This window comes from Leuciscus leuciscus, assembly GCF_965113295.1.
Source record: "Leuciscus leuciscus genome assembly, chromosome: 4".
Lineage (NCBI taxonomy): Eukaryota > Metazoa > Chordata > Actinopteri > Cypriniformes > Leuciscidae > Leuciscus > Leuciscus leuciscus.
Genome location: NC_138728.1, coordinates 1,023,954 through 1,047,536, shown reverse-complemented (window position 1 = coordinate 1,047,536; position 23,583 = coordinate 1,023,954). Strand labels below are relative to the sequence as shown.

Here is a 23,583-nt window from a genome sequence, read left to right as displayed (position 1 = left end):
CTGATGAGCAACACTATAAAGTCTCCATGATCACACACCCTGTGAAGTGAGTAGATCACGCGATTATGAAGATGCTGATATGATCTCCTGCTATTATGAAGATGCTGATATGATCTCCTGCTATTATGAAGATGTTGATATGATCTCCTGCTTCTACAGATTTTAACTCACTCTTTTAACTTGATTTTCTTCAGGTTGTTTTGGCCCAAATCCCAGTGTTTCGATTACTTGTACCAGGAGGCTGAGGTTCTCCTGAGGAATTACCCAGTTCAGGCCTCGATCTGCATATATGAGGACTCACTCACTGATGATGAAGATGATGATGATGATGATGATGACAAAGAGGATGAGATCCTCGACGTGTGTTTGGCGGGTGTGTGTGTGTGTTCATTGAAAAACATCCAGATTTTTTTTAATGCTCTTTATTTAATGATATTAATAAAGCAAAAGGCAGACAGAAAGCTGTGTGTGTGTGTAATCTGCAGATATCCACACATTAATTCACTTTTCAACATTGGTCAGATAAAGATGAGAGAAGCAAAGCTTAAGAGTGACATCATCCAGAATCTCATTTCTGTCGGTCAGACTTTCAGCATCAGGAATAAAGCATGTGTGTTCCAGAGCTTAACCACTGCAGTCTGGCTGATTATTATCTGGTACAGCATCATTATTTCTATGAAAATGAATAGGTACACATGTAAAAAGATTATTTATTTTTTCTTTGATTTTTTCACACCCAAGAATTACATGTTGATTTATTATTTTTTTGACATCCTTGACCTTCTTCTTCTCAATGTCAACGTCGACATTGTAGAAGCTGAAACGCTCCTTGCTGATGCAGAGGTTTAAATTTTGATATTTTTAGGTCAAACCGTTCTTGTCTGTCAGTCATATAATGCAGGTCTATGGTCACTGTCTCAAAACACAAGCACAGAGTCCAAATTAAAACAATTACCCATCGTCCAAATTAAACAATTCCCCATCGTAAGTACACATTGATGGCCTAAGACACGAAACGAGCAGTTTGTGTGAGAAAACGAACAGTATTTATATCGTTGTTATCTCTTGAAAACACACACGTCCAAATGAACTGATGGCGCGGGCGGGTATAGATATATACATAGATGTCGCCTTGGCTACTGCAGTTCATTGGAACAAAACCGTAGCCAAGCGACATCTAGTGTATTTATAGAGCTTTTTATAAATTATGTTTTTCTCACACAAACACACACTCGTGTCGCTCACAAAGTTAAAGTTAAATGACTGGAGTCACACTGAGAACTTTAATGATGTCTTTCTTATTGTTCTGGACCTTGAATGTGTGAACCGATGGAGGGACAGAAAGAAAAATATTAATTTGTGGTCAGAAATGAACGAAGGTCTGATATTAATGCGGAACGACAGTAATGACAGAATTTTCATATTTGTGTGAACTAACACTTTAATATTGAGATTAATAAATGCTGGAGAAGTATTGTTCATTCTCAGTTCATGTTCACTAATGAAACCTTATTGTAAAGTGTTACCAAGAAAATCTCTATTATTGATTCATTTCTGCAATAAGAGAGAACGAGTGAATTCAAACATAATCTTGTTCAAAAGTTTTAAATATCAGATTCAGGACTAGATTAAAGCTTACACACGAGGACTTGATCTTTGAGAAGATTCCAGAGGGACGACTCTGAAGAAAACAAGAAAAGAAAAAAATGAGTAAAAATAAATGTATATAAAAATAGACAAAAAAGACAACAGACAATACAAGTACAGATATATAATTATACGAGGGAATGTGAATAAGAGGTTTGATGATATTCTAAATACATCAGACAGAAATAAAGACCGTTAGGAAGAGAACATTACCTTGGAGAAGAGTGTGTGTCGAGTCTAGAGTTGATCTCAGTTTGAGCGTTTGCTGAGTGTATCTGAGAGTTGGTGTGTGTGTCTTATATACGCACAGGTAATCAATGATCTCATGTGATAAGAGGAAATAAAAGTAAGTGAGTAACTATTTGTCAGCAAAAGTTTGAGCCACTTATGAAGAAACGTTCTGGAATTATTATTTTTTTTAATATTAAAATATTTCACCAGTTAAATGAATCACAAGTCTTGTAATTTTCATAAAAAAAATTGAGGTGATCATTAAAAATATTATGTATATTTTATTAAGAAAATGGTGGTTCAGTTTTTGTTGAAAATATTGAGAACATTTTACTAATAACACCAAGAGATGCATTTTCCGATTTTGTTTTTAAGGAAACATACACAATTTTAAGGCTTGAATTGAGGAACTGATAAACCTCATAAAATTTAGGAAAAGGGGCTACCTATTTATTTTAAGAGAATTAGCTCATTTATGCGGTTTTATTTAGAGACACCATTGTTTGTTCCCAGCATGCTTTGCACATGGCTGGAAATGGAGAGTAAATCTTGAAATTAAGTGTTATTTCATGTGTTTTTGAGTAAAGGGAAACATCTGTTAATGTTTAATGTTCAGGTATGTTTGACATTTGAAAGAGTTTCTATTATGTTAAAGTTTTGATCGTTACCATTGTGCAGAAGAGTAGGGCTTATGGTTAGGTTGTGAATAACTGCATTTTTAAATATTTTGAAGCATGTTGTTTTATACATGTAGCAATAACTCTGCTAATGATAGTGCAGTAACAAGATTGATTCTGTGCTGTCCTAGCAGCATACATTCTTATTATAAAACAATATATCTCATAGTTAAATATAAACAGGTCATATCCATTCACTTGACTTCACACAATTTTGAGAATAAAAAATACTTAAAATACAAAAACACATTTCACTAAAAAAAATTTAATTCATTATGTCTAAATAAATTAGGGCATTTTACATGATTTATTCAGGTAGATTCCATGAATGAAATCAAGCTTTAGTATGGGTAAATAGTAAGTATTTAAATAGTATGTGTAATATTGTTACCATAATTTTTTTAAGTAAATAGCAGTAACATTTTTTACAGTGCAGCACTATGTAGTTTTTCAACCTTCATATATATCTACAAGACCCTTGTGATGGTACATCGACTTACAATAGGTTGAATGACACGTCTGCCATAGCCTGACAGCTGTATCGTTTTTACTGGCACTATGGAGCTTCGGGGTTCAGGTAGTAACTACAAATTCAACTGCTTTACGGCATACGTCACTTCCCCAACCACCCCCCATTTCCTTAAATTCGGACGTTGTTGTTGGCCATGACTGAAACAGCAACAAACCTGAAGAAGGCAAAGGTTTTGTTAGAGGAGACACGAGATCAGTATTGGTCCAGCGTTCGCTCGCTGGCGTGAGCTAAACGAGCCTAATGTTGGAGTAGTGTTTTATGACGAAGCCATAAAAAAAAGTCAGAAGTAAGCCTATGTCTAAACGGCGTGTACAAGTTTTGTAGGGGCTACATTCTTGCAAGTAAATAATACATGATTAGACAGACAAAATCATCTTTTAGGCTAACTAGCCTAATGACTGCAGGCTGATAGTCATGTTTGTTTATTTATTTTTCTGGTGAAAGTGTCTTGCCTCAGGCTATAATGCAAATTGATTTTTCAACTTGGCAGATTCATCTATGGTAGCTTGATATTATTGACGAATGACGATATATGGCTATTACCTACCACACAAACATTACATTTTATTAGCATATCCATTCTGTAAAACAGTAGCCAATAGGCTACTATAATGACACTTGCTTGTAAAAATGAGCTACGCGATCTTTTGGCATTTGAAAAAAAATTCCAACCCATGAAAATATATTAATATGACATGCTGAAATATATGTTACTGTTCCTGTAATGAAGACATTTCACATGCAACGCAGGCAGTCGCCCAAGACGTGAGAACACCTTCTGCTGAGTTCGGCTTGTCAACAAATGCACGTGTATCCCGTTGTGTAACCATGGCTGATTTTACGACAGTAGTAGAAGACAATACTGTTTCCCAACTGTGGGGGGAACCCGAGAGCAAAACTTACATGGTGTTACTTTAAGCCCAATTAGATATTAAAAGGTTTATCAACTGTTTTATCAGACTGTTATTAGGCCTACTTTTAAATTCATATACTTATGTTATAGGCCTGTAACTGAGAATAATAAGGGAGTTTCTGAGAGACTTTTTGTACGTTTGCATAGATGCTGAAACGTATGATATGGACATATCTGCAACATTTAAACGTACAACATTGTTATGATTTTACAGCTACAAAAAGTTAACTATTTAAGATTCTTTAATATCACAAAGATATATGTATAATTTGCCTTTTACCGTTTTATACACTGAAAAAAATTTATTTGTTGAATTTAATAAAAACTTTTATCGTAAGTGGTTGCACACAATTGATTTTAGCTACATTTAAACAAATGCATTAAGTTGAACTTAATACATTTTAGTTCAACTTGATGCATTTGTTTAAATGTAGCTGTTTTAAATGTAAATGTTTCTACAAAAACAAAACTTAATGAAGTGGTCAAAATCATGTCTGACCCACTCCATGTGTCTCAATATATTGCTCATCCTATCTTACTCGTGCTGTTCACTTTTCATAATCAACAGATGAAAAAAAAAAACTAACATTATGATATTTTAACAAATATTAAACTAAATGAGTTTATTTAGTTGCTGCAACACATATAGTAGGCCTAGACTCTCTATTTGCACAAATTGCCCAATCATTTATCTCTGAATTTTGCACACATCAGTTAAAAAGCATAAGTACATATCTGCAACATTTATCAAGTTAACGGATAATTGTGCGTGCATTTATTAATTATTATCTAAATTAATCATGCAACAAGGACAAAGCATGTAAACTGCGTTGTTTGTTTATTCAGAATGGAATGGATCGCAAATGGATCCGAATGAAGAAACGTAAAAAAAAAAAAAAGTGAATAATGATAAATACAGAAAATGAATTTTGGATGGCCTAGGAGGAGTAGGCCTATATGCTACTACTCTAATATAATTCAACAAGGTTTTAGAATATTTTTTTTTTTTAAGAAACGGGAAATATCGCCCGACTCGGCCGAGGACAGTGGCGAGAAATATCATTCGACACGGCCGAGGACAGTGGGGAGAAATATCATTCGACTCGGCAGAGGACAGTGGGGAGAAATATCGTTCGACTCGGCAGAGGACAGTGGGGAGAAATATCGTTCGACTCGGCCGAGGACAGTGGCGAGAAATATCATTCGACACGGCCGAGGACAGTGGGGAGAAATATCATTAGACTCGGCAGAGGACAGTGGGGAGAAATATCATTCGACTCGGCCGAGGACAGTGGGGAGAAATATCATTCGACTCGGCCGAGGACAGTGGGGAGAAATATCATTCGACTCGGCCGAGGACAGTGGGGAGAAATATCGTTCGACACGGCCGAGGACAGTGGGGAGAAATATCGTTCGACACGGCCGAGGACAGTGGGGAGAAATATCGTTCGACTCGGCCGAGGACAGTGGGGAGAAATATCGTTCGACTCGGCCGAGGACAGTGGGGAGAAATATCGTTCGACTCGGCCGAGGACAGTGGGGAGAAATATCGTTCGACTCGGCCGAGGACAGTGGGGAGAAATATCGTTCGACACGGCCGAGGACAGTGGGGAGAAATATCGTTCGACTCGGCCGAGGACAGTGGGGAGAAATATCGTTCGACTCGGCCGAGGACAGTGGGGAGAAATATCGTTCGACTCGGCCGAGGACAGTGGCGGGAAATATCATTCGACTCGGCCGAGGACAGTGGGGAGAAATATCATTCGACTCGGCCGAGGACAGTGGGGAGAAATATCGTTCGACTCGGCCGAGGACAGTGGCGGGAAATATCATTCGACACGGCCGAGGACAGTGGCGGGAAATATCATTCGACACGGCCGAGGACAGTGGCGGGAAATATCATTCGACTCGGCCGAGGACAGTGGGGAGAAATATCATTCGACTCGGCCGAGGACAGTGGGGAGAAATATCGTTCGACACGGCCGAGGACAGTGGGGAGAAATATCATTCGACTCGGCCGAGGACAGTGGCGGGAAATATCATTCGACTCGGCCGAGGACTGTGGGGAGAAATATCGTTCGACACGGCCGAGGACAGTGGGGAGAAATATCATTCGACTCGGCCGAGGACAGTGGCGGGAAATATCATTCGACACGGCCGAGGACAGTGGCGGGAAATATCATTCGACTCGGCCGAGGACAGTGGCGGGAAATATCATTCGACTCGGCCGAGGACAGTGGCGGGAAATATCATTCGACTCGGCCGAGGACAGTGGCGGGAAATATCATTCGACTCGGCCGAGGACAGTGGGGAGAAATATCGTTCGACACGGCCGAGGACAGTGGGGAGAAATATCATTCGACTCGGCCGAGGACAGTGGCGGGAAATATCATTCGACACGGCCGAGGACAGTGGCGGGAAATATCATTCGACACGGCCGAGGACAGTGGGGAGAAATATCATTCGACACGGCCGAGGACAGTGGCGGGAAATATCGTTCGACACGGCCGAGGACAGTGGCGGGAAATATCATTCGACACGGCCGAGGACTGTGGCCGGAAATATCGTTCGACACGGCCGAGGACAGTGGCGGGAAATATCGTTCGACTTGGCCGAGGACAGTGGGGAGAAATATCATTCGACTCGGCCGAGGACAGTGGGGAGAAATATCATTCGACTCGGCCGAGGACAGTGGGGAGAAATATCGTTCGACACGGCCGAGGAAAGTGGCGGGAAATATCATTCGACACGGCCGAGGACAGTGGCGGGAAATATCATTCGACACGGCCGAGGACAGTGGCGGGAAATATCATTCGACTCGGCCGAGGACAGTGGCGGGAAATATCATTCGACTCGGCCGAGGACAGTGGGGAGAAATATCGTTCGACACGGCCGAGGACAGTGGCGGGAAATATCATTCGACACGGCCGAGGACAGTGGGGAGAAATATCATTCGACTCGGCCGAGGACAGTGGGGAGAAATATCGTTTGACACGGCCGAGGAAAGTGGCGGGAAATATCATTCGACACGGCCGAGGACAGTGGGGAGAAATATCATTCGACTCGGCCGAGGACAGTGGGGAGAAATATCATTCGACTCGGCCGAGGACAGTGGGGAGAAATATCGTTCGACTCGGCCTAGGACAGTGGGGAGAAATATCATTCGACTCGGCCGAGGACAGTGGGGAGAAATATCATTCGACTCGGCCGAGGACAGTGGCGAGAAATATCATTCGACTCGGCCTAGGACAGTGGGGAGAAATATCATTCGACTCGGCCGAGGACAGTGGGGAGAAATATCGTTCGACTCGGCCGAGGACAGTGGGGAGAAATATCGTTCGACTCGGCCGAGGACAGTGGGGAGAAATATCGTTCGACTCGGCCGAGGACAGTGGGGAGAAATATCATTCGACACGGCCGAGGACAGTGGGGAGAAATATCATTCGACACGGCCGAGGACAGTGGGGAGAAATATCATTCGACACGGCCTAGGACAGTGGGGAGAAATATCGTTCGACTCGGCCGAGGACTGTGGGGAGAAATATCGTTCGACTCGGCCGAGGACAGTGGGGAGAAATATCATTCGACACGGCCGAGGACAGTGGGGAGAAATATCATTCGACACGGCCGAGGACAGTGGGGAGAAATATCATTCGACACGGCCTAGGACAGTGGGGAGAAATATCATTCGACTCGGCCGAGGACAGTGGGGAGAAATATCGTTCGACTCGGCCGAGGACAGTGGGGAGAAATATCGTTCGACTCGGCCGAGGACAGTGGGGAGAAATATCGTTCGACTCGGCCGAGGACAGTGGGGAGAAATATCATTCGACACGGCCGAGGACAGTGGGGAGAAATATCATTCGACACGGCCGAGGACAGTGGGGAGAAATATCATTCGACACGGCCTAGGACAGTGGGGAGAAATATCGTTCGACTCGGCCGAGGACTGTGGGGAGAAATATCGTTCGACTCGGCCGAGGACAGTGGGGAGAAATATCATTCGACACGGCCGAGGACAGTGGGGAGAAATATCATTCGACACGGCCGAGGACAGTGGGGAGAAATATCATTCGACACGGCCTAGGACAGTGGGGAGAAATATCATTCGACTCGGCCGAGGACAGTGGGGAGAAATATCATTCGACACGGCCGAGGACAGTGGGGAGAAATATCATTCGACACGGCCTAGGACAGTGGGGAGAAATATCGTTCGACTCGGCCGAGGACAGTGGGGAGAAATATCGTTCGACACGGCCGAGGACAGTGGGGAGAAATATCGTTCGACTCGGCCGAGGACAGTGGGGAGAAATATCGTTCGACTCGGCCGAGGACTGTGGGGAGAAATATCGTTCGACTCGGCCGAGGACAGTGGGGAGAAATATCATTCGACACGGCCGAGGACAGTGGGGAGAAATATCATTCGACACGGCCGAGGACAGTGGGGAGAAATATCATTCGACACGGCCGAGGACAGTGGGGAGAAATATCATTCGACACGGCCTAGGACAGTGGGGAGAAATATCATTCGACTCGGCCGAGGACAGTGGGGAGAAATATCATTCGACACGGCCGAGGACAGTGGGGAGGAATATCATTCGACACGGCCTAGGACAGTGGGGAGAAATATCGTTCGACTCGGCCGAGGACAGTGGGGAGAAATATCATTCGACACGGCCGAGGACAGTGGGGAGAAATATCGTTCGACTCGGCCGAGGACAGTGGGGAGAAATATCGTTCGACTCGGCCGAGGACAGTGGCGGGAAATATCGTTCGACACGGCCGAGGACAGTGGCGGGAAATATCATTCGACTCGGCCGAGGACTGTGGGGAGAAATATCGTTCGACTCGGCCGAGGACAGTGGGGAGAAATATCATTCGACACGGCCGAGGACAGTGGGGAGAAATATCATTCGACTCGGCCGAGGACAGTGGGGAGAAATATCGTTCGACTCGGCCGAGGACAGTGGCGGGAAATATCGTTCGACACGGCCGAGGACAGTGGCGGGAAATATCGTTCGACACGGCCGAGGACAGTGGGGAGAAATATCATTCGACACGGCCGAGGACAGTGGGGAGAAATATCATTCGACTCGGTCGGAAGTATAGACCTTATTCAGAGCAGCGCCAGATATAAAAATGAGGCTGTGAGGGACAGGCTTGCAGTGTTTCCAATCGCATCCGCTGTTAAAAGCTGTATAAAGCTTCTAGATCACTTACAATTTCCCACGGCTTGTATTTGCGGGAGTTGTTTGTCAACTGAAATTTCTTGGAAAGATATTTTTCCACTGTTTCATGAGCAGAACAAACCAAAAACACATTAAATAACAGCACAGCTCATTGAAGAGATCACGTCTGTCCCTCACAGCCTCGCTGTCATTCCCGTTAAAGATCAAAGATGGCTCTGCTATGAATAATGTCAATGGCAGGTCAGTTGAGATAGACATAATTTGCAGGTCAGTTGAGATAGACATAATTTGCATGTCAGTTGAGATAGATATAATTTGCATGTCAGTTGAGATAGATATAATTTGTATATCAATGTACCTTAGTACAGAAGCAATTCCTTTTCAGTCCAAAGATCAACTTTTTTTTAAATGACCAATTCTCATACCGATGATCCTAATAAAGGCCTTCGGAAGTGAAGCCATGGGTTTGTGTGAGAAAAATACCCATATTTATAGCTTTATAATCTAAAATAACTAGCTTCATTCACTGCCATTATGAAGCTCGGAAGCATTTTTTTAATATAACCCTTTGTATTCGTCTGAAAGAAGAATGTAATATAGGATGACTTGAGGGTGAGTAAATCATGGGCGAATTTTCATTTTAAAGTGAACTATATCTTAAAGACATACATCATTCATGGCTATTCTCCAACTTCAGCCACTTTTGTGTCCTTGGCCTTTTTTTGTAAATAAATAAACAAACAAATGCACAAATACATTTTCATTATGAAGTTCATGCTCCTAGTAACCATCAAATCTTGCCACTGTTTCTTTTAAAAATGCTTTTGCAAGGCTGTTTATTAGCAAATTTTGCAGTTTTATTCTTGTCCCCAACCCAGCCCTCTTTGAATGTTAAAAAATTATATTAAAGGATTGATTTAAAAATATTTTTGTCAAATAAAATAATACCATCGAAATTCCTACTATTTTTGAAATAAAATAAGTCTGTCACCAGGTTTTCCGTTATTTCCACCTCCCTAAACAAAATCCACCTTAAACATTTTATTTACTTGGGAATCATGGAAATAATAGAGAAGGATGTATTAGTTGAAGATGAAACTTCAGGCTCTTGTGCTCTTCAGCACAAGGAAATAAATCAAGGTAACTCAAGCTTTAATACAGAGTATTATTATTCAGCGTCATTTCCACCTTGGCTGTAGTTTGGTTGAATTATGTACAACAAATATTAAAATAATGTATTTATGTTTATTACGAGTAAACAACATGCTTAAGTCCAAAAGTAGCTAGCCTGACATGGAGTACTGATATTGCAGAAACACTGCTAAAACGTCATTTCCACCTCTGAGAAATGACAGGCGTAGCTTTGGACATGATGTATGCTGTTTTTGTGGGCTATTTGCATGTTCTCATGGCATATTTGTGCTTATGTAATAATAAACATAGACCTGAGCAAAAATGAAATGCTGTAGGCAAAAATCCCAACTCGTGGCATTTAGCAACTTTAAATAAAAATGCATTTATATGGAAGTAAAATAATGTCAAATGTTTTTGAAATAAAAAAGCCTGTTGAATTGCACTACTTGAAAAAAATAGGCATTGCATTAACAATGCTTGCATTTTAATGCATTGTATTTTTAGGGCTTGCATTTTTATGGGCTGAAATTCAACAAGGTTGAATATTAAAGCTGTGAATATTTTAATTAAAAACATTTCAAACACATTTTCATGTTTAAAAATTCAATAATCCATATTCACCTTTCATATTTCACTTCCAAAATATTCAAACTGTTAAAAAATACAACCTATAATATTCAACAGGCAATTTGAAAGTAGAAATGGTGCACCCCAAACTACCAAGATGGGTTATAATAACCAGCTGCTGGTTTGCCAAACTGGAATAAACTGGATTGGTAATTTTGTCTTCTGTCCTAAGAGGAACCTTCTTGAGGTGAGTTAAGGTTTCTGCAAATCATGCTTAATAAGCTGGATGTCCTTCCTCTGTCATTTAGGCCGTTCTTCTAGCACTCTTGCTCTTCTTCACTGTAGTCTTCATCTTTCTCATGAAGGATCGGTTTCAACACGTTCTCTTCACCCCTGTGTGTCCTCTTGATAATCTCTGTGGTTGGTTACAAAACATTAAGTTCAAGAACCTAACTTTCAAAACTTTTGCTCATCTCATCCTGCTCTACAAAAAAGAGGAAGTCAAACACATTTGTTTCTACATTATCTCCATTTTCAGTAATGCTGGATCTTTCCAAGCAGCATTTAAACATCTTTATATGGCATTAACTTAAAGGCAAGCAAATAATATTTCTTTGAAACAGATAAATAGCAATATCAATATCCAAAACATGTTCATCAGCTAGAGAAAAAATCATTCTGAGAGTGATTCCAACAATATCGCTTCTCTATGCCTATTATCGTTATAACTGTTGTGTGAACTCTACTATCTATAATATTCAGAATGATTTTAATCATTATCTTAATATTTTTCGTCCTTGGTGTAAACGGGCCTTAATAGTGTTATTTCTCACAATATGACATGTATAAAACATCAATAACACAAAAACAAACACTAATGACACTCATCTTCATCAACCGTACAGATAAATAACAACAGCAGATAATATGTATTGATGTTTGAGTGTGTATCTAAAGGTTTTTTTTTTCTCAGAATGTATTTCAAAATTAAATTCAGAATGTTTGATCTCTGGCAAGAAACCATTGCTGGTGAAAATCTATTAATAACATGCAAACACTTTTGATCACATTAGTCAATTTTCCTTCTTGATGATGAGTGATGTATCACCGGACCATCTTTGTTAGCAGTGACCGACCTCATTCAACACAGTTTCTTGTTAGTTAATAGTAGGCCTATACTCTAAGCAGAATTATGTTCAAAAGACATCTTTTCAACATCTTTGTCTCAAAAGCGTACGTGGGTGAATAAAGAGAGTGATTATTTGGGCTAGAAACAGTATAAATCGTCAAAATTAGACCTTAAATGATGTTGAAAATATGTAATGACCACATCTGAACTGGTTTTTAACCTTACGGAGGATCCATGAACGTCTATATCGGACGTGCAGAACTCGCCAACGTACGCTTTTGTGACAAAGACGTTGAAAAGATGTCTTTTGAACATAATTCTGCTTAGTGGAGTACATTGAAGTGTTGTAATGGGAATCTAATGGAAAGAGTGTGTGTGTGTGTGTGTGTGTGTGTGTGTGTGTGTGTGTGTGTGTGTGTGTGTGTGTGTGTGTGTGTTTTAGGGTGTTAATCACGAGTGTTACTGTGTCCATTAAGGATATGTGTAGATTCACACCATGTCTATATATATATATATTAGGGCTGTCAAAGTTAGCGCGTTAATAACGTTAACGCAAAATCATATTAACGGCACTATTTTTTTTAACGCTCGATTAACGCAGCGCGTATTTTCTGTTTAACCTGTGGCCCAAAACCTAGTTGGAGAAATGGAGATACACAGTGTTGCCAACTTAGCGACATTGCAGACCCATTAACGATTTTTTCCCTTCAACAAAGTGCCCAAACCTTATTTAGTTTCTGAGAATCTACCGGTACCGCCGGTACTGGCGCCGGTACCACGAAATCAATACTGTTTTAAAAACTTTTGATCTGACTCAGCATGTACATGGACCCACACACAATCATGGACACACTCTAGATTTACTTATCAGTAAGGGTCTAAACATTTCATCGATTGTTATTAAGGATGTAGCACTGTCTGATCATTTCTGTATTTTCTTTGATATATTGATCTCTCCTGCCACTGAAGCTAGATCTGTGTCTGTCAAGAAGAGATGCTTAAATGAGAACACTAGTGTACTATTTATGAAGGCTATATCCTTAACACCAAGCATATCTGCTGACTCTGTTGATTTTCTCCTTGATTCCTTTAACTCAAAAGTTAAAAGTGTAATTGATGATATTGCTCCTGTTAAAGTCAGGAAGAAGAGTGGCAGACAAAAAGCACCTTGGAGAAACTCAACAGCAGTGCAAAATATGAAAAGACAATGCAGAAAAGCAGAGCGCATGTGGCGGAAGACAAAACTTGTAGTCCATTATAACATCTACAAAGACTGCATCCATGCTTTTAATATGGAACTAGGCAAAGCTAGACAGACTTTCTTCTCAAATATTATAAACAGTAATTTAAACAACACACGCACTCTTTTTGCTACTGTAGAGAGACTGACAAACCCCCCAAGCCAGATTCCCAGTGAAATGCTCTCAGACAACAAGTGCAGTGAGTTTGCTTCTTTCTTCTCTGAGAAAATCAGTAATATCAGAAAGGTGATCAGCACATCATTGAGTTGCCCTGAGGTCAGACAGACCATCAAACCACCTGAGAAAGTAGTTACTATGTCTGATTTCAAAGAAATTGATGGCAAAATTTTGGAAGAAACCGTACAGCACCTTAAAACATCTACATGTGCTCTTGACACACTTCCCACATCATTTTTCAGAAGTGTGTAAAACAGTTTAGAAGCAGATCTTCTAGAAGTGGTAAATGCCTCACTTCTCTCTGGGAGTTTTCCAAACTCCCTGAAAACTGCAGTTGTCAAGCCCCTCCTGAAAAAGAGCAATCTGGATAAGACCATATTAAGCAACTATAGGCCGATCTCAAATCTTCCTTTCATAGGCAAGATCATTGAAAAAGTTGTCTTCAATCAGCTGAACAAATTCTTAAGCTCGAATGGATACTTTGACAATTTTCAATCTGGTTTCCGACCGCATCACAGCACAGAGACAGAGCTCATAAAGATAATAAACGATATTCGCTTAAATACTGATTCAGGCAAATTATCAGTGCTGGTACTACTCGACCTCAGTGCTGCATTTGACACTGTCGATCATAACATACTTCTTGACAGGCTGGAAAACTGGGTGGGGCTTTCTGGGATAGTCCTCAAATGGTTCAGGTCATACTTAGATGGGAGAGGTTATTATGTGAGTATAGGAGACCATAAGTCTGAGTGGACATCCATGACATGCGGAGTCCCTCAAGGCTCAATTCTTGCGCCACTCCTGTTCAACCTGTATATGCTCCCAATGAGCCAGATCTCTTCCCACAGCTATGCAGACGACACACAGCTGTACTTAGCCCTATCGCCTAACGATTACAGCCCCATTGACTCCCTGTGCCAATGCATTGATGAAGTCAACAGTTGGATGTGCCAAAACTTTCTTCAGTTAAACAAAGATAAAACTGAAGTCATTGCGTTCGGAAACAAAGATGAAGTTCTCAAGGTGAACGCATACCTTCACTCTAGGGGTCAAACAACTAAACATCAAGTCAGGAATCTTGGTGTGACACTAGAGTCAGACCTTAGTTTCAGTAGTCATGTCAAAGCAATAACTAAATCAGCATACTATCATCTGAAAAATATTGCAAGAATTAGATGCTTTGTTTCCAGACAAGACTTAGAGAAACTTGTGCATGCTTTCATCACCAGCAGGGTGGATTATTGTAATGGACTCCTCACTGGCCTTCCCAAAAAGACCATAAGACAGTGTCAGCTCATACAGAACGCTGCCGCTAGGATTCTGAGCAGAACCAGAAAATATGAACATATCACACCAGTCCTCAGGTCTTTACACTGGCTCCCAGTTAAATTTAGGATTGATTTCAAAGTATTATTACTGGTATATAAATCATTCAATGGCCTAGGACCTCAATACATTGCAGATATGCTCACTGAATATAAACCCAACAGATCACTCAGATCATTAGGATCATATCAGCTAGAGATACCAAGGGTTCACTCTAAGCATGGCGAGTCTGCTTTCAGCTATTATGCTGGAACCAGCTTCCAGAAGAGATCAGATGTGCTCCTACAGTGGTCACTTTCAAATCCAGACTAAAAACACACCTGTTTAACTATGCATTTAATGAATGAGCACTGTGCCAATGTTCGTCCGACTGTTTGTACTGTACTGTATTTTATTTTTTATTTTTCTAAACTGTTTTATTCTTATTTCTTTTTATTATTATTTTTTTTTTTATGTAAAGCACTTTGAATTGCCACTGTGTATGAAATGTGCTATATAAATAAACTTGCCTTGCCTTGCCTTGCCTATTCAAGTACTTTTAAAAACAAGTACTTTAGTACTTTTACTTAAGTAGACATCTGACTGTAGTACTTTTACTTGTACTTGAGTAAAATTTAGCAAGGGGTATCTGTACTTTTACTCAAGTAATGTAGCTGTGTACTCTGTCCGCCTCTGTCCACTATTAATAGCCTACAAGTCTGCTGTTTCAGTCCGAATGATGATCAAACATATACTGATGAGTTTAATAAAGTTTATTGTACATCACACAAAAGATGAAGTGTCAATTTTACTTCAGGAAATCACTGTAAGAGCTGAGTAAACACAGTAGGGGAGAGTGGGGTAAGATGAGCCAGTTTTTACTTATGTAGAGCTAAAAAATGCACCTATGACAAAGAGCCTTGAAAATATGACCTCAGAAAAAAAAGTGTTCATGTGACTCAACTTACCCCAGGCTAGGGGTAAGTTGATCCCAGTCAGTGGGTAAATTGAGCCATCTGGGGGTAAATTGACCATCCTATCTTTCACTTTTTTATGCAAGCATAATAATAAAAAAACTTGCCTCTTTAAAATAATAATTTAATAACACACTTACCTTTGTAAACAATGTTAACCCTCTGGGGTCTGAGGTGTTAACACAAAATAAAAATGTGACACAAAATAAAACGTGGCGCTTTTCTAAGCGGGTTAAAAAGGATAACTATAATGTATGGCGGAATAGCACTTTTGAAGTTTTATTTTGTGTCACCATACTTGGTCGTATAACTACTTGTGTAACTATTTTTAAACAGGGAAAACGTTGATGTGTTTGGTCACTTCTAAATTCATTGCTGCTAGATACCATTGAATATATTGGGCTAAGCTAAGTGCTTTCAAAGTGTCACCGCGCGCTAGAGCGATTAAGTGCACGCTCTGAGATGAGAGAGGTATGCATCAACTCGTCTTAGTTAAGGGAATAACATAGTTTAATATGAAAAAACGGTAGAGTATCCCTTTAAGATTTAGCTTACATCTACCTTGTAAATATATGTTTTGCTATTTTATTAAAAAGGTTACAATTACAACAGCAATTACAATTTCAACAATATTTCAAGTGAACTCTTTCTTTGTAAAAAAATTAATTATAGGCCTACATTTTACTATATGTATTCATTTATTTGAATATAGCCTACATTGGAACAAATACTATAGTAACATCTTAGTTGATGACTTTATTTTTGACAAAAAAAATACTGTGCGTATATATATATATATGAGCAGAAATTGCAAAAGCTTATTTGATGTGGCAGTAGTCTATTTTAAAAAACTTTATAATTTATCCAAAACTAGTCAACAAAATATTGTCTCTCATATTTCGGCTGACTGTATCGTTCATTTTTATGAAATATTAGGGCATATAAATGTTAATTGCAGTTTAATATGTTGCTTATACAAAGACATTTTATTTCAACACATTTCAGTCAATTTTCTCCATTTCAAAAAGGGTTGAACCACTGGTTCAATTTACCCCACATCATCTGGCTCACCTTGCCCCATAGACACCATTTTGGTAAAAAGCGGATGTGTCCAACTCGCTGTGAACTCGATCAGGGCGGGGCTATGTTAGAACGGCAGTGTCTGTCAACACTCGTGGGCGGGGCCTGTGCTTAGTGACGTCACTAAAACAGCATTCTGAAGACAGGTCGTTGGGAGACACTGCTGATGATTTATGGGGATTATTAAAAAAGGAGTGAGTGGATTTTTATCACTATTGGGTGGTTGTGTACACACACTGCCAACACACATTTATGTCCAAACAGCATGCAAAAGTGAATTCTGCATAATAGGTCCCCTTTAAAATATCCATATTTAAAACTTAATCGACAAAAATGACTAGCTTCTGACAGACGGCCGTACGCATCGATTGTGTTAACTAAGATAATTTTGTGCATTGTATGAGACCGAGATTGGGTGATTGTGATTTGAACAGGCACATAACAGACATCTGACAGTCATTTTATTTTGGTTTCTTGTAAAAAAGAAAAGACAAAGAATTCTTTGTTTACATTATACACTATAGAATAGAATAGAATAGAATAGAATAGAATAGAATAGAATAGTTTTCCTGCTTTTTTACTGCATTTTGCAAAGAAGAATGCTTGCTTTTTCCCTGGAAATAAAAGGACTAAGCTTTTTAATAAAATGAGGAACTTCTTTTGTGTTGTTAACCAGATGAGATTTCTGGAATTAAGCAGCAGGTTTAATTTGAGTTTTGTGGTTTTCTGAGTGTTGAAATTTCAGACAGCAGCCTTGACGAATGTGAGCTAGAAGACTTTCAAGACTGCAGAAGAAGAGGAACTGGGCCTTCATCTCCTCTCCTCAAAGAGGAAGTGGACACTTCTGAGGGGTCAGCACAAGACATGTTTAGAGTGTTCTTAGAGAGAGGTATGCCATCTTTTAAGAGAACATTCTGGGAACAGAAATAAAATAGACCTTATTCAGAGCAGCGCCATGAAAGTGAGGGACAGTCTTGCCGTGTTCCCAATGGCATCCGCTGTAAAAAGCTGTATAAAGCTCCTGTATTATTTACAGTTTTCCACAGCTGTATAAATCTCCTACTTACAATTTTCATTTCATTTCTTTTATCAGCCATACCGATTGTTGCCTAATACATCAGTGCATAGCATTTTACACGTGTGCATGTAAACATATGGGTACCATTCAAAAGTACGACTTTTATTATCCCTAATTATCACCAATGCTGAACAAAAAACTACAGTAAAACAGTGAAATATTATTACAATATAAATCATCTGTTTTCTATGTGAATATACAGTAAAGTGTAATTTATTCCTGTGATCAAAGCTGAATTTTCAGCATCATTACTCCAGTCTTCAGTGTCACATGATCCTTCACAAATCACTCTAATATGATGATATGATGATCAAGAAACATTTATGATTATTATCAGTGTTGAAAACAGTGTGAAAACTGTGATACTTTTTGTTTTTCAGGATTCTTTGACGAATGGAAAGTTATTTTTTTTAATGCTCTTTATTTAATGCTAATTAATAAAGCAAAAGGCAAACAGAAAGCTGTGTGTGTGTGTAATGTGCAGACATCCACACATTAATTCACTTTTCAACATTGGTTAGATAAAAATGAAAGAAGTAAAGCTTAAGAGTGACATCATCCAGAACCTCATTTCTGTCGGTCAGAAGACTTTCAACATCAGGAATAAAGCTTGTGTGTTCCAGAGCTCAACCACTGCAGTCTGGCTGATTATTATCTGGTTTAGCGTCATTTTTATTTGCCTCGAAATGAACAGGTTTACATTCGTTCTCGATTTTTTCACAGGCAAGAATAACATGTCGATTCATTTGTTTGACCTCCGTGACCTTCTTGTTAGCAGTGTCGACGTGAACCGTGATGAATTCGAGAGGCTCGTTGCTGATGCAGAGGTTATCGCCCGGGTATGTCTTTCCCCCTTTTGAACACACAGCCTTCGCATGATCATGTGCTGCTTCGCGAAAGAAGCTCTGAATCGGCCGGTTCCAGGTGTTCTCGGTGCCGATGAACGTCTCCCAAGCACTGATTTCCAGATCCCCGGGGATGTTGTTGTTTAGGTGGTGTTTAAGGAAGGTCTCATATTTTTTTAGATCCCCCTTTTTAACACAGCCTCCACTCAGAGCCGGCTTACGCAGACCCGACTTACCCAGACCCGACTTACCCAGACCCGGCTTACTCAGACCCGACTTACCCAGACCCGACTTACCCAGACCCGACTTACGCAGAGCCGGCTTACTCAGACCCAGCTTACTCAGAGCCGGCTGGAGAGTGAGAGTCAGGAGGATCACGAATAACAGCATTTTCATGATCTTGGGATATTTTTGTAAGATAGAAATGTCAGATTGCAGATTCACTGTTGTCACGAACCATAAAATCCTAGAAAAGTAAATTTTTACTTGTTTACTTGCAAAACAACGAGACACTTTACCATAAGGTTTCACTAGTTAACATTAATGTATTAACTAACATGAGCATTTGTTACTGTATTTGTTCAAGTAAATTAATTAGTTCACCCAAAAATGAAAGTCATTAATTACTCGCCCTCGTGTCGTACCAAACCTGTGAGACATTCGTTCATCTTCAGAACACAAATCAAGATCTTTTTAATGAACCCGAGAGCTTTCTGTAAATTATGTTTTTCTCACACAAACACTCGCGTCGCTTCATAAAATGAAAGTTAAACGACTGGAGTCACATTGAGAACTTTAATGATGTCTTTCTTATCTTTCTGGACCTTGAATGTGTGAATTGCTTCTGATGGAGGGACAGAAAGCTCTCGGTTTCATAAAAAATATATTAATTTGTGTTCTGAAATGAACAATCCTCTTCCGTAGAATTTGCAAGCGGCTAGGTCTTTCTAGAAGAAAAAATAAGTCCAATTTGCGCGATGTACTCGCTTTTGTCCAACATGAAATGACAACCAGTGGACAAATGCAAGGTTATCGCTACGTTTCATCGAGGTTTCGTGGTTTCCCAGGATACCATAAGACGCATTATTAAACTTGTTGATCCTCAAGGTGTGGAATTTCGAAGGAGACGCTTGAGAAGACGCCAGTACACTTGCGCTGGCCGGCTGTCGATGGCTGAAACGCATGCACTCGATGTTAGGATGAATGTGGCCTCAAATCGATCTCAAAATTTAACGCGTTCATTCTCGAAATTTAATGAGTTTATTCTCACGAATATTTCGACTTTTTTCTCGAAATTTAACACGTTTTTTCTCAAAACACAACGACTTTATTCTCGATATTTAATGAGTTTATTCTCAAGATTGTATTTCGACTTTTTTCTCAAAATTTTACGAGTTTTTCTCGAAACACAACGACTTTATTCTTGATATTTAATGAGTTTATTCTCACGATTGTATTTCGACTTTTTTTCTCGAAATTTAACACGTTTAATCTTGAAATTTAATGAGTTTATTCTCAAGATTGTATTTCGACTTTTTTTCTCGAAATCTTACGAGTTTTTCTTGAAACACAACGACTTTATTCGCGATATTTACAGTTTTTCTCGATTGTGTACACACATTTTCTGGTACTTGAGACACAAGTACCACAACATGTAACTCATTCACCAACCCCCTGAACCAATTCTGCTAAACTACAAGCACAATTCCTGCTTTACACTCAAATTGAAGTTCTAAAACACACTTTTTTCAAAACACTACACACAATTCTCTGCTTTTGGCACAATTTTCATGCAGAAAATCTCTTGTTTTCACAAGGAACACACTGCCATTCAAATATGCACACTGACTCATCACATGGGCAAACACCCGTCACACAGTTTTACAATTAGCAATCAGAGCTTTAGCATAAAAGGGCAACAGGTCAGCTCTTCAGTGGTGCAATGGATGCCAACATTGGATTTTTTTTTTTTTTTACTGTAACTGTACAGTAAATTCTTCTGTTGTTTTGTATGTAGACCACTGTATGTACAACTTTGTGTTGGTTGGGATGTACACTGTGTACATTGTTTTTGTGGGAACCATTGTTACCACACTCTAAAAACTGCTGGGTTGTGTTACAGTAACCCAATTTTGGGTCAAATATGGTCTCACCCAACGTTGGGTTAAAAATTTAATTTAAAAATGGACAAACCCAGCCGTTGGTTTACAGTTTTAATGTAACCAATGCAATTTGTCCATTTTTAAATAGCATTTTTGTCCATTTTTGATTTTGTCCAAAATGCAATTTGTCCATTTTTACAGTAAATTGCATTTTTTAACCCAACGTTGGGTGAGACCATATTTGACCCAAAATTGGGTTAACACAACCCAGCAGTTTTTAGAGTGCATGTATTTGTGTGTTCTGAATATAAAAACAATATTCTCAAATATTTTACAACACACGTATGTACTGTCTGTAGTAAGTGTAACACTGAACAAAAAAAGGCCTAAGTCATTATGATGAATGGAGAAGAAGTGTTTTCCATTCATCATAGTGTTTTACATTGAGCACATCAGTGTTCAACTGGTTCTTATAAATGTCTATTCATTTGATGGTTTGTGTGTGTCATTTGAAAACAAAATACCATTTTGAGAAGAAATAACATTGTTTTGAATGTAAAGTTTAATTTTGCAGGAGAATTGAGGGGTTTTGCCCATTGTGTGTGTTTTTTTGGATTTGTGTGTAGAGTTCTGAGAATATGAGGCATGCTTTCAGAAAATGTGTGTAAACAATCGAGAAAAACTGTAATGAGTTTATTCTCACGATTATTTCGACTTTTTTCTCGAAATTTAACACGTTTTTTCTCGAAACACAACGACTTTATTCTCGAAATGTAATGAGTTTATTCTCACGATTGTATTTCGACTTTTTTTTTCTCGAAATTTTACGAGTTTAATCTCGCATTATAACAACTTTAATCTCAAGATGGTTTTATTTTTTTATTACAGTTTTTGCCCGTTGCTTGAACACATTTTGCAAAACTTCGCTCATTGTGCCAAAACTCTACACACAAGTAAACATGACACAACACTGGGAAATATACCATTCACATCTGTGTCAAATTGAAACTCTACTATCAAAACCTAAACTCTGCTATCAAAACCTAACATTCCTTTGTCAAACTGTAACTCTGATGACAAAATGACACATACTTGCATCATATGCATACACTTTCAGATCAGGGGGAACACACTAGTCTACTTTATATAAAACACTGCAGTCTTTGATTTTCACTGTTTATTCAGGAGGCACATTTTCAAACAACCAAAAAAGCAAATAGGCCTACTCAATATTGTACATTGCAGCACTGTACATTGCAGTAACATGAATTCAGATAAAGCAAAAATTGAAAAAAAATTGAAAAACACAGAAAATCATGGCAATTGTGCATACGTGGGCTCATGGATCCCGCCGTCTGCTGGGGTCTGGCCACAGGACCTCATCGACATCGCAAGCAATGTCTTCTCCCGCTAAGCACCGGGGAAAATATCCCCTTGCATGTCGAAACCATCCATGGATTGCTGTCACCTGAATGTCGCCGCAGGCCTGTTCCATTGCCTGCAGAAGAGGCATGTGGGCATGTGGTTGGCGGTCATATACGCGCCATCTCCAAGCCGAAAATAATTCCTATATAGGGTTTAAAAATGGTGAGTAAGGGGGCAAGTATACCACTTCAAATTGATTGTGGTTGGTGAACCAGGCCTGGACCAGAGCAGCCCGATGGAAACTGACATTATCCCATACCACTACAAACCTGGGCTGATCTGGTCTGTACAACTATATTAGGGAGAGCATCTAGAAATGTTAGTATATGTTGGCTATTGTATGGACCTAGTTTTGCATGATGATGCAGAAGCCATCGAAGGCTTACGGCGGCACACAATGTGATATTTCCCCCGCGCTGCCCCGGGACGTGCACAATTGCCCTTTGGCCAGTTACATTATGACCCCGTCGTCTTGTTTTGCTCAGGTCGAATCCAGCTTCATCAATGAAAATGAATTCATGAGGCTGTGCAGCTCCATCCATGGCCAAGATTCTCTGTAACAAAAAAACTAACTTTTTGTAGCTGGCTGATTGGTGTTCAGTTTTGCAAGTAAGTGCCTTCAGGTGTGTATTTGAGTGGTTGCAATTACCCGATGTGTTTTGTATTTTGGATACATGTGTTTTCCAAATGGCACCCTGAGATTTCATTTTTGAACGAAGTGTCTTATGTATGAAATAGAGTGTAGTATGCAGGACCAAGTGTGTTGTATAAAGGAGTAAGTGTGTTGCAGAACTGCAACTAGAGTGCAAAGCAGTGCTTTTGTTTAAGGTATGGGTACATGTGTTTGAGGTATGGTAACAAAAGCTTCAAGTTGTGTTACTTTAGTCTAAGCATGGGTCTATAGTGTTCAAGCAACGGGCAAAAACTGTATTGCTTGGCCCTAATCCTCTTCCGTACATTCATATGTAAAATGTATTGTAAATATTTTTTTCTTTTTTCCCCAGTCCCCTGACAAACTGATGTACTGTATCAAATGTATACAGTAAACTTTCAGTCGCACAAATTAGAAAAACAATACATTTACCTGTTCTCTTCTCTGAATGTCCTGATTATGGTGGCCACAGAGAATCTGCTCAAATTGGGGTGTACTCTTTGTCCTGCTTCCCTCATGGTCATTCCATGAACAAGAACATGGTCTATCACAGTTGCCCCAATTTGATCTGAAATTACTATTCTTGGTCTTGCTCTTCGTTGTCCTTGTACTCTTCCTCCTCATCCACCACCTCTTACACGAACTCTTTCTCCTCTGCCTCTCACATTGTTTCCATCCATTG

At 39.6% G+C, this 23,583-nt stretch overlaps 1 long non-coding RNA gene across 1 annotated transcript in view; it reads right to left on the bottom strand.

The window, feature by feature from the left end:
* Positions 1-18,278: 18,278 nt before the first annotated feature.
* The window catches only part of LOC309496741, a 67,421-nt gene continuing 62,116 nt past the window's right edge, over positions 18,279-23,583 (bottom strand). The window contains exon 3 of the long non-coding RNA XR_014205207.1: positions 18,279-19,121. This is a non-coding gene — a long non-coding RNA (uncharacterized lncRNA). The remainder of the gene's footprint in view (positions 19,122-23,583) is intronic.